Raw genomic sequence first — 11,901 nt, 5'->3', positions numbered from 1 at the left:
TTTTGTGACAGCCTGAATCAGAATTATAATTAAGTCGTTGGGATTTGAAGGTGGAGGGCGGACGCATCTCTTCTTGGTTCAATTCGACAGTCAAAGATGAAAAAAATCTCTTTTGTTCTTCCTTAAGGTAAATCTAAAAATTCCAAACTTTGATAATTTTCGTTCATTGGGGTTTCACTTTTCAAGTTTAATTGAAGTTATTTTCCAAGTTTTGGTTTCCCAAAACCCAGTTCAACAAAATTGTTGCCTAATTTCTTGAGTGTTTGGAAAGAAAACTGATTTTAAGATTACTAAATTTCGAATAGAAACTAAAACCAAAAAAGTTGAGAAAAGGTTGTCATTTAGGGGTTGTTCTTAAAAGCTTTTCTATTTTGGTAGGAAAATTTCGAGCATTTGGTATAAATTTGGGTTCCCCTCTCCACCAACTGGTATTGAATGTTTTATTTGGCTATGGACTTTGATTGTTCGATTTGGGGTTTCTCGAACTCAAAGGTGTTCATTTAAATGTAATGCGGTTGTTGGTAATTTTGGTGAAAAACTCAATCTTTGTTTCTTGACTTGTTTGTTATGTTACGGATTTAAATGTAATGTATCAAACACTTCATTTTCTTTGTACACATATTCTTAAAGCTCTCTATTTACGTACTCTAAAAGCTCTTTACTTACAGTCAAAGAACTTGCTAAAACTTTTGGCTAAATACACTAGTCCACTCAAAATCAACAATTGAACAATGCTCAAATTCGATTGTTGCAATGCAATGTTTGGTTACACTTTCTACACCGACCTCAAAGTCTCCAAGTCGTTGCCCTTTTCGAATCGACCTAATATCTTTTTAACTACCAATGCAAATGGTATCTCATATGTCGAATGCCTTATCATTCCTTCCCATCTCTTTTAATGATCCCCATTACTGTTCTTGGGTAGATGGTATCCATAAATCTGTTTCTACTGCGTTTTAAAACATGCCCTTCGGATATACAATTTCATCTATTGCTGGCTTGGTATTCTCTAATTGGTCTTGTTTATTTTTTTACGATCAATTTAGAGATGCCAAATCGACATTGGATCCCATGTGTACTTGATTGTTGGGGAGAGTTTAGTTGTTTTATTGTCTTGTACTTTTTATAACTCTACTCTGATAATTTTCTGCCAGCTGTTTATTCGTCGTATCTTGTTATGCCTATGGATTCGTTGGCAAGTATTGTAGCAAGGTATTCTACTACTATTTCTGATCTTATGAATATTAGTGCTATGGGTAGTATTGTTGTTAAGGCTGGTGATATTCTCATTGTTCCGCTACCTGGTAAGTTTAGCTCTTTTAGTATATATTGATTTTCGATAATGTGTGTATGCAGTTATCTTGGACTTCTAAAAGGGCCCAACTCTTAGGCTCCTAATATATTGGGTTAACCTTGAGTATTGTAACTTGGCATTGGAGCTATTCCCACCACGAGTATTAATTGTGAGTGATTTTGTTGACTTTTATTGTTAAGGATGGTTAAATAGGCTTTCTAATGGATGATACCTCTACATCCTCTGTACAAGGGATTGATTTGACCAATTCCATGACCTATTTAATTTAATAGTTCAATATTTGGTTAACTTCTTTCTTGATCAATACTCAAGATATCTTCTTAGGAAGTCTGTGAACATGCACTTCAACCAAGTAATTTAGGTTTAGGGATCGGGTTAACAAAACTACTTGAATTGATATCATTATATCGAAGAAGTCTGAGAAAGCTAGAGATATTTTTTTTTTGTATGTGTATTTGAAATAAGAGTTATTTTATGACACAAAGGACCTTAACTTGATTGTTTATATATGCTGAACTTGATGAGGTTGTGTTTAAGCAATAGATAAAGGTACTTATATATGATTGGATTTGGAAGATCATAATTAGGGTGCTAATGTAAACATTATTCCTTTGTCTAGCAGATGCCTAGGAAAACTCTTGGAGTTCTTTAACATTGACAAGTACAAGGAAATTCGTTGGAGCTTAAATTCGTGCTAGGTATAATCTCTTGGAGTTTTCATACATTGACAAGCAGACTAGCTAGTATTTAAAATTTACTTAGTTCTTTGAAGTTCACATCTTATTCTTTTTAGTTGTGACCTTTGATATGTATTATGTATCATGTTTATCTTTTGTAGACACATGAGGTTGATATATGTCATATAGGCTAGAAAGGATATGATATTGTCAATGAATTACAAAATATTTCTGTTGCCCCCAATATTTAATAGATTTCATATTTTCAATACATTGGTCCTTGTTTTCTAAGGATGAAGTTTTTATGAGTCTATTAAGATTATTTTTATTTTTATTTTTATTTTTAATGAACATGAGTATACTAAGATGGGGTATACATAGCAGCACTGCATCTATGTAAGGTTATTGGTACATGGTGACTCTCAAAGTTGGCTTGTGTTACTGACCACATGAGGTGCATGTTTCAAAGTTGGTTATTGGCGACATGTTGTTTAGTGGTCACATACTTGGCATAGGGGTTGATTTGTTCTGTGTTCATTGGGTTATAATTGCTACTCACACGTGGGTTGATTGCATTTTACTTTTGTGTTTTGTGGTATGCATGCTAGTTTATTTTGATACATTGAATTTCCTAAATAAATGGTTTCTCTTGTGAGAATTTACTTCAAAAAACAAGGACCTTCCTTTAAAACAACTTGATTGTGAGAATGTACATTGACGAATCATTTTTTTCTTTTCCTGGTCATTCTTTGCAACAACTATTTTGGAATTTATTCAATTAAATAAGAAATTTTTGTATGCTGTGAAGGTTAGTTTCCCATATGGAAGTGATGATGGTGGGAAGCATGAAGTGCCTAAAGAATATAAAGGGTTAGACTTGCCTTAACGGTATCGTGAAGGCCAGATGATGAAGATGGGTGTGTTCAAGTCCATGTTCTTATTTTAGAGTAAAACGTAACTTATATTTTCTTTTTTTTTTCAATTAAACAACTTGTATTTCTCATTATTAACTATTTTTTAATAATTGTTGATAATTGTGTAATGAAGAATCTGTAGAAAGTTTTGTGGACAATTGGTGGTTGTTTAATTAGAAAAAATGTGTAGAAATAGGTTGAAATGTGATATTGGCCCTAATTTTTTTTTAATAAAAAAAAGTCTTTCCCCACAGTCCAAAGCAGTGGCTAATATTGTGCGATCGTAGGCAAAAACCAGCATTTCCCACGGACTAGTGTCATCGCGACTTCCACAGACTTAGACCGACGCAATGACCGTGGCTATTGGTTGGCTTTTGCCACAGTCATGACTGTGGGCACACTATTACCGACGCATAAAAAGCCCACGGTCGTGTGGACGGATTTTAACCGTGGGTAAAAGTTTTTGCCACGGTTTTGGGCCATGGCTAATAACTGTTTTTCTTGTAGTCATATTGAAAACTATTGAAAACTTTATTAATAAGTTACATAGAGTATCATATTGAAAACTATACTACATAAAATATCATATTAGGAACCGATTTCATAGTACAAAACACGATTGAATATATCACATAGAGTATCATATTACAAATTATACCACATAAACCGTCATATTCGTGAATCGATTTCTACGCTTTGAATATGTCACATAGAGTATCATATTAAAAATTATATCACAATAAGTATGATATTAAGAACTGATTTCATAGTACTGAACATGTCTGAATATGTCACATAGAGTATCATATTCAAAATTATATCACAATAAGTGTTATATTCATAACTGATTTCATAGTAGTAAACACATGTAAGTATGTCACATAAAATGTCATATTAAAAAGTAAAGCACATAAAAGGTGATATTGTATGAACTGCTTTCAACCATCATATCTTCATTTCAAAACTAAAATGAAGTCAGTTTAACAGAACATACACCATTTAAAAAGGAAAAGGAAACAAGTCAAGTTTTTAATTTTTTTTTTCATAAAAGAGCTCATAAGCTAATACAATTAGTCCCTTCTTCAAACAAGTAGCTCATGCAAATACAACTACGATACTTAGCTAACATAACTAAAACAAGACCAACTCAAGCCCTAAGTTCTAATGAAATCCGGATACTTCATTCCAACGTCATCACGGTCAAATCCATAGCATCCACAATCACATCCATAGCATCCACATTCAAATCCAATGCATCCTCGGTTGTAAGCCCCCAGTTAATCTCATCAACATTCATTTGCTTTTCGGGGGTGTTGCTTCTATTATGCTTTCCAGCAGTATGGTTCATCGGTTAGTAATTTGTACACTAACTCCCCCCTGAAATTAGTCATCGCGTTTTGGTGTAATTTTAGGAAGTGATCAATGGAACGTGCCTTCCACTCCATGAATTTGCACACAAATAGTCCGCAGTTCACCCTAAAGCTCAAACAAAAGAAGTATTAAAAATCGCACGTCACATTTCCAGTGTTCGACAAACTTTATCACAAAAGAACTAGGCTAGAAGTACTTACAAATCTGGTCGTTGTTGAGGGCACTTTCCAGTTTCCAACAACGTAGCCTTTAAAAGGGGTTTCTTGCTCTTCTTCTGTGCAATGTGTTCATTTAAAATTGTATAGACACGTTCCATCTGTGTTGCCATTTCAAATTGATAGAAGATATGACAAATATCATCAGTCAGAAATACTCTAACAAAACTACAACTTAAGGTAGATAACAAAACAGTTTCACATGCAAGTGCACAAACTCAAGTTTAGTAACTCACTACTTTCGTGGCATTCCTGTAGGGAACGGATGTGAAGGGAAATCTTGTGTTCATTGAATCAAAGTGTGTCCATACGTTATCTATCATGTTATAATGTAGGAGCGTCCAATGGTATCCCCCATTTTCTTTGACTATTTTTCCACTATTCAGAGGAAAGAATAGATTCTTAACATTTTCGTGAAGTTGATGCAGTGGATCAATCAAAAAAACATTCTCAAGGTGTTTTGCCCAATTCACGCTAGTTTGTCAAAAATATTATTAATAATAACCTAATAAGAATACCTCATAAGAATACCGTTAAGAATATGTAATGAATATACCAATATCAATAGTATGCAACACTGTGTATTATATAACCCTAGGTTTCGAACATACGCAAGTCATAGTGTCAAAGTAATGGCTAAGTGGTCTATTCTGAGGCTTACGACCAGGATAAATTTTCTTCTCTATCTCTCGAGGATACCAATTTAATACCTGCATAGTGCATCCCAGAAGTAAGTCAATTTTCATCAATGATATACGAGAAGTTGAGAACAAAATGTGTGTTTGGCTTACCTGGCCATTAACAAATCTATCAAGCATCAATTCTTCCAACTGTTTACCGTGTACTTGAATTGTGTCTCCATCCCAAGCAACGGTGCTGCAATGAAACACATACAATACGTACACCAGTTAATATAATAACATATACATCTCGGTGATGGCCAATTGTCATTGCAAATACATACAACTACGCATTCTTTATAGTCAAATGAACAATAGGCATCATAAAAGGTTTTCAGATAGACTTAGATTTTACATACTTGACATATGCAGACTTGAAAAACCTCCTAACCACTAGCTGCTTTCGAGAATTAAGACATTGAAACGCTGTTGAAGATTCTACTGAAAGTAGCTTTTCACCAAGATTTGTTATAGGCAGACAGTCATCAACATATATTATTGGAATAAGTTTTTGTTTTCCCTTTCTCTCATTCTTCTTCTTCACTTTTTGTGTAGACGTTCTCGTCCTTTTCTTTTGATTTACAACAATTGATCGCAACTCCGGTTGCAGCTCCTCTTTGTTGGCTTCATTTGTTAGCATCACATCCACTGGAACAGACAGTGTCAATGGCAATGCTTGGATATCATTATCTCTAAAAGGTGACATCTCCTTTTCAACCTCAACCCTAGACTCCTTCTTGGACTTCTCTTTAGCATCCTCTTCTCTTTCTTTTAATTTCGCCTTCAAGGCTTCATTCTCTGCCCGCAGGCTTTGATTTTCTTCTTCCAACTTAATACACCTTCCCCTTAAGTCCTTTTCTGTTGGAATCGAATAACTTGTCAACGTAACAAGCTCTAATTCCTTAAATTTGATTTCGACGGGTCACTGAAAACACCGATAATAACTTCACACAATAAGAATGCAATGTAAAGTGTTCATTTGACATTGAAAATAGGGGATTTGTCTGGACAAAAATTACATTGGAAAAAACTACTGTCGAATGCATTTGACATGTGTCATGATCGATTAATCAAGTTCATTTGACATGGGAAAGAATTTGAACTTCACAAGTGATAAAAAATCAAATCAATATGAAATGAACTTGACATTGCAACAAAGTTCCGGATAGTGAAAACTACTTCCATAATTGGAATGGAATTCTGACGACATCAAAATTTCAAAGAAGACTGATAGAAGGAAGGGAAATGACTTCAAATTATAATACATTCGCTCACCTTGTCCACGGTCAAATTTGACAAGGCCTGGGTACGAAGCATTTTGCTGAGTGTTACAATATCCCATCTTGCGAACGAAGGTACATAATCAGCACCTCTATTTGGCATTGCATCAACCAAATTGACGTGATCACACAACCAGTAATGATATCAAGAGCCACAAAAAAAAAATATAGTAAACATGTAAAAAATGAAATTAATAATAAAATCACAAAAAAACAAGGCTAAGCTAGAGTGAATTCAGATTGTAAGTTACCAAAAGAAGAACTGCGCAAGATTTTACTTTTGTAGGCTCACGGTAGTACATCTTCATTCGGCACATAAGGTTTTGATGTATCACTTTTGGCCAGGATTCTTCATTCATTTTTTTTACACTCTCTAAGTACTTCAAAAACCACCACTGTGTTCTTGATGGTGTTGGAAAGAGAAGAGTGGTGGTAATGTATAATGAAATAAGTTTGATGAAGTCATCTTCATCCTGCTTGCCATTCCATGAATTCACCACTTTATAAATAGCATTTACAATCAATTCCTTGGACAAGTTCTTTTCTCCGCTAAAGTGACGAGTCACAAACCCTGTTTTACTCAACTCGTCCGCATCTACGTTTGTAGTCACATGACTCCCATTCATTGGCATACCAAACACTCTAGAAACATCTTCAGCTGTTAATTTGACAAACACCTCTCCTAACTTGAATGCTTCTTCCCTTTCATCGTAAGTTTTAATAATATCCACTATAATGCTTGTTTTTTTTACCAACATTTGTTTGTCCAACAAATCATCAAAAAACACTCTAAAAATGTGACCAAATGGTGTTCTACCCATTAGATCATTGAAATCAACACCAACTTTTGACTCACGGAGTTTATTGGCAAGATAAAAAATTGGTAACAAGCTTGAGCGAAAAGGATAAGATTTCGTTTCTTCTTATCTTCATCCACTACCTTCTCTTCCTTTTTGTTCTTGTTATCTTCATCCACTCTCTGAACTACCACTTCCTTCCCTTCCCTCTTCTTAGCTGCTAACTGTATTTCATGTAGATTATGCATGGAAATAAGTAATAAAATAGAATTTATTCATATTCAATCATTTAATAGCATTACATTCCTCTAAATAATCCAACCTAAAAAAACTCAAATGCTTATGCTTAAAAATCCATAAATTAACAACAAGCTTAAAAATTGTCTTTGACCTTCTCTCCCGGGCATCGCTTTTTGCTCCCCCTCCCCATTGACTCTAAATGCACATTTTCCTCGTTTTTCTCTTCTTTCTTTGTCAGATCAAATTTGCTTTCATAGGTGTTGCTTTCGTCCTTGATGGTTTTTTTTACTGTTGGTCATTTTCTTCTTCATCTTCTGTAGTGGATTTGCAAGCTCTATACTTTTAGGTTGTTTGAAGTTTGGAGTTTAGTTCTACCATTTAATTGTTGTCAGAAGTTTGGAGTTTGCTGTTTTTACTGTTGATAGAGAAGAAAGAAAGAGAAAAGAACAAGGCTAAATAGGGTTAGACATTCGAATTGTGGGCTTTAGGCCCAAACTCAACTTTAACACACTGAGATATGCCACATAAAGTATCATACTGAGAACCGCTTTCATAATAGTTAACACTGAAATATGTCATACGGAGTATCATATTCCAAATTATACCACATAAAGTGTGATATGAAGACATTTTATCATTTCAAAAGACTCATGGACTGACAAGTTCCAACATCAGTGAACTTCTTCCTGAATTGCAAAATCACAATATCTATCCGATTCCTGAAGCCAAAATAAATACCGTTGTAACAATTGCTCTAACTATTACAACAATCGCTAAATCTTCTGAGAAGCTTAGGAATAACTGCTTCTAACAACAAAATTACTCTACATTGTTCAATTGCACATCTCTTTCCCTTACATCAAATATCGTCATCATGCGGAAAAACACCGCCCATCCTCACTACAAAAATTCTCAACATCTGAATTTTTCTCGAGTGTTGTACCCAATATCAGAACCTGGAACATCACCACTAGGAACATGACCAATAACTTCACCATTAGGAACATCACCACCACTTCTTCCTGTAAGTTCAACAGAAAATCAAAATAAAAGAGTTACGCGAACCATACAATTTAAGTTTACACTATAACATCATCCCCATCTAAGTTAAACAAGTGTGAAACCAAAGCATGTGTCCTACTTTGATCACCATTGTGTTTATGCGGATGTGGACACCTAGGCTTTGTGTGCTCCGTAGATTGGCAGTTGCTACACTTGTACCTTCGAGATCCTGGTGTTCCTTTATCCAATCTCACTAAGACCACGAAACAAACAACATTTACTTACTTATAACCCAAAGAAATAAAATGTCATGTGCTCCAAAAGGAATTTTCTAAAACTAAAAGTGAGATGTACATGCATGCATGTTATTATGACTTCCCACACCTTGTAGCAATATATTTTGATGTAGGTAAAAGATAAACGGACACTCTTATCAATGCCAACTGTTATCTCTGTGTCTATAATGAAATGAATTTTATAACGTCAAACTTTCAACTTACACCCTGTATCTCTGTTCAACTCGTCATCTTCCTCACGTAGGTCGGCAACTCGAGCAGTGCGTTCAACATAGTTGCGGTTAATACTTGGACCCGAAAAATAGTGAAACACAACAAAAATGTTGCCAAAATAAAGAAGAATCAACAACTAATCAAAAGATATAATTGGAAATATAGACATTACAAAGTTGGGACCATACCAAATAAAAAATCACAAAGGTAAATAAAACTTACCTCCGTCCTTCGGATGCAAGAGTGGGCATGTGGGTTTTGTGTGACCTGTCTCACCACAATGGCCACACTTATTCTTATTCGTCTCATTGTGACCTTGAAGTCTGCTAGGATTTTGCAGTCGGCCTTTGGATTTTACCTGTGGGGGATCATTAACCGATTGCCGATGTGTGGTTTTAGGCTGAGTAAAAGGCATCTCAAAAGGAACACGTGGGCTGCCTTCATAAGCTGGTGAAGTCTCATCGGTTATTGGATTTTCCGTTGGACTATTAGGCATCTCAAAAGGAGCATATCGACTTCCTTCAGAAGCAGATGGAGTTCGGTTCTTTGTAGAAAAAGAAGCTAAACAAACTTTGAAAGCTTCAGTGCTTTCCGCTGTTTGGAAGGCCCACGAACATATCTGCCTACATTTGGTTGTAAGATCACTGAAACGTATAACAGAGGCCGCTCGGTCAGAAAAGTTGGATTCTCCTAATCGAACAACTGATTTAGCATCCCGTGTCCATCTCCTTAAAAAGTAGGCCTGAAGTATCACACCAACGTCCTCATGTTTGTAAACTAAAATGATGTCTACATGGAAATCCAAACGACTCAAATAACCCACATGAACAGCTAGCATCCTGCAATACAACATTGTATCTCACAGTCGACTTTTTTTACCTATTCAAATGGCGACTCATAGTGTACACACGAATATTGTCACCCACATCTTTTTTACCGTTTGCAGTGTACATTACTTCGTCCTTTAATTGCTTCTTAAAACAATCAAAAGCAGCTCGCATATATATAGATGCAGCCTGATTTGCATAATCGTTCAAGTGGGTATGAAGGACTGGTTTGGTTACTTTCGTCATCACCTCTTCCTCGTGCTCTCGGTGCCGGATATTTGCAACTACCACTTCCATTTTTCCAAACAGCTCAAACAACTGCATTCCAACTTTCACATAAAGTCGGATTACGGAGTTTATACTCTCACAACGTTGGGTGCTTACGCAGAACCGCAAAGAACTCACCATGGAGATATGATTCTGCCCACATCTCTTTTTTCTTGTATATCATGTTCACCCATTTGTTATTACTGACTTGGAATTTCTTCACGAGTGTTTCCCACCTCTCTTCGAACTCATTGGACGAGCACTTCATAAATATAATAGAGCATAAATCTTTTGAAAATCCAAGGATGTGGATATTTTTTAGGCAATTTTTCATAATGTGCCACCCTCATTTAAGTTATAATTGTAATGAAATAAGGGATCTCCCTTCACCTTGTTATCCATGAAAGCCAGCAATGTGTTGGCGTCACCATCAATATATCGATTTCTCCTATCAAGCCCCATATGATTATACAAGTCTTTTTTAAAAAAACCAACACTTGAGAAACCTCCAGCCCTATGTACAAAAACATCCATCACCTTACATTTACGAATACCAACATCAACTAGGCTCGTAGCAAATTGCAAATCTTCTTCACTTACATTTCTATGTGATCTTAAGAACATCGAGCTCGGATCTAGTACAAGTGGATGTGTGTGTTCTCCAATAAAATCCTTCACAACCCACAAATTTGATTCAAAATCATAACCAACTTCAAAGCGGGCTTTACATTTAAACCTACTGATGGCCTTCGACTCTCTGGATTCGATGTCGCGTTTTCTGGGTGTCACCCTGTTTATATTTCGTTCACCAGCAGCTGAGCATTGAAATCTCCGCTTAACACGAACACCATCTGTACGCATTCTATAAGTATCTTTACAAACACTAAAACCGACTAACTTTGCATATTGATTGTAAATTGTGAAACCCTCGTCAGTCATCTTGAACTGCATAGAATAGAATGTTGCTTTGTCTGCTTTGAAAACTCTTCTAGCCTCACACCCGTCACTGTCTCTATCACTGTTCTCATGAATTTCAACATTTTCACCCTCCCTCATAGATGTGACATCCACAAAATCACTATCCTCATACGTAAAACTATCAAAACATGAATTTCGAAGCCAATCTTCTTCGTCATCAGAGTAGTGATTTATCATCGGATTGCTACATGAAACAAGTGCACTTTTAGCACATATTCACTCGTTTTCTTACTCTACGAAGTAATCACAGTGGTAATAGTAAAAAAAAAAAACACATAAATGCTTGAACAATATAATGGTCAGAACCAAATAACTATGGTGCTCAAACCATATACCACTTTGAAAAATTTCAATGTCAACTTCATTTGACATTAAATCATACACCATTCAATTGTGAAATTTTACCTAGACATGAAAAAGAGGAGCCAAAAAAAAAATCAACTAACCTCATACTTATAATTGTTGAAGATCAAAGTACACTACAAGAAATGGAGGCAAGAGTTCTCAAGTTGAATGGATTTTAGTGAGAGGGAAAAATTTAGTTCGCGCCATTCTAAATGTTAGAGTGAGAGAAGATGTATTGTTACTTTCTTACCTTTAACTATTCATTTTGCGTGTAGCATACTCCTATTAAAACTACTACATGTAACATACGCATATTAAATTATTAAATGTAGCATAACACTATTAAACTGCTAGATATAGCATACTAAGATTAAATTACTATATGTAGCATACTACTATTAAACTACTACATATAGCATATAATTAAGTATCCAACAACAAATGACATTGTAGTCTACTTGCCATTAGATATATCATTCGACCT

General features: G+C 35.3%; 1 long non-coding RNA gene across 1 annotated transcript; it reads right to left on the bottom strand.

Annotated features, from left to right (window-relative positions):
- Positions 1-4,183: 4,183 nt before the first annotated feature.
- Positions 4,184-6,081, bottom strand: LOC147515959 (uncharacterized). The gene is made up of 3 exons (XR_015213552.1): positions 5,284-6,081; positions 4,478-5,202; positions 4,184-4,382 (listed from the first exon to the last, which is right to left on the bottom strand). It is a non-coding gene; the product is annotated as an uncharacterized LOC147515959 (long non-coding RNA).
- Between the last annotated feature and the right edge of the window lie 5,820 nt (positions 6,082-11,901).

Source organism: Coptis chinensis, chromosome 2 (genome assembly GCF_015680905.1).
Source record: "Coptis chinensis isolate HL-2020 chromosome 2, ASM1568090v1, whole genome shotgun sequence".
NCBI lineage: Eukaryota > Viridiplantae > Streptophyta > Magnoliopsida > Ranunculales > Ranunculaceae > Coptis > Coptis chinensis.
This window is presented reverse-complemented; position numbering and strand designations above follow the sequence as displayed.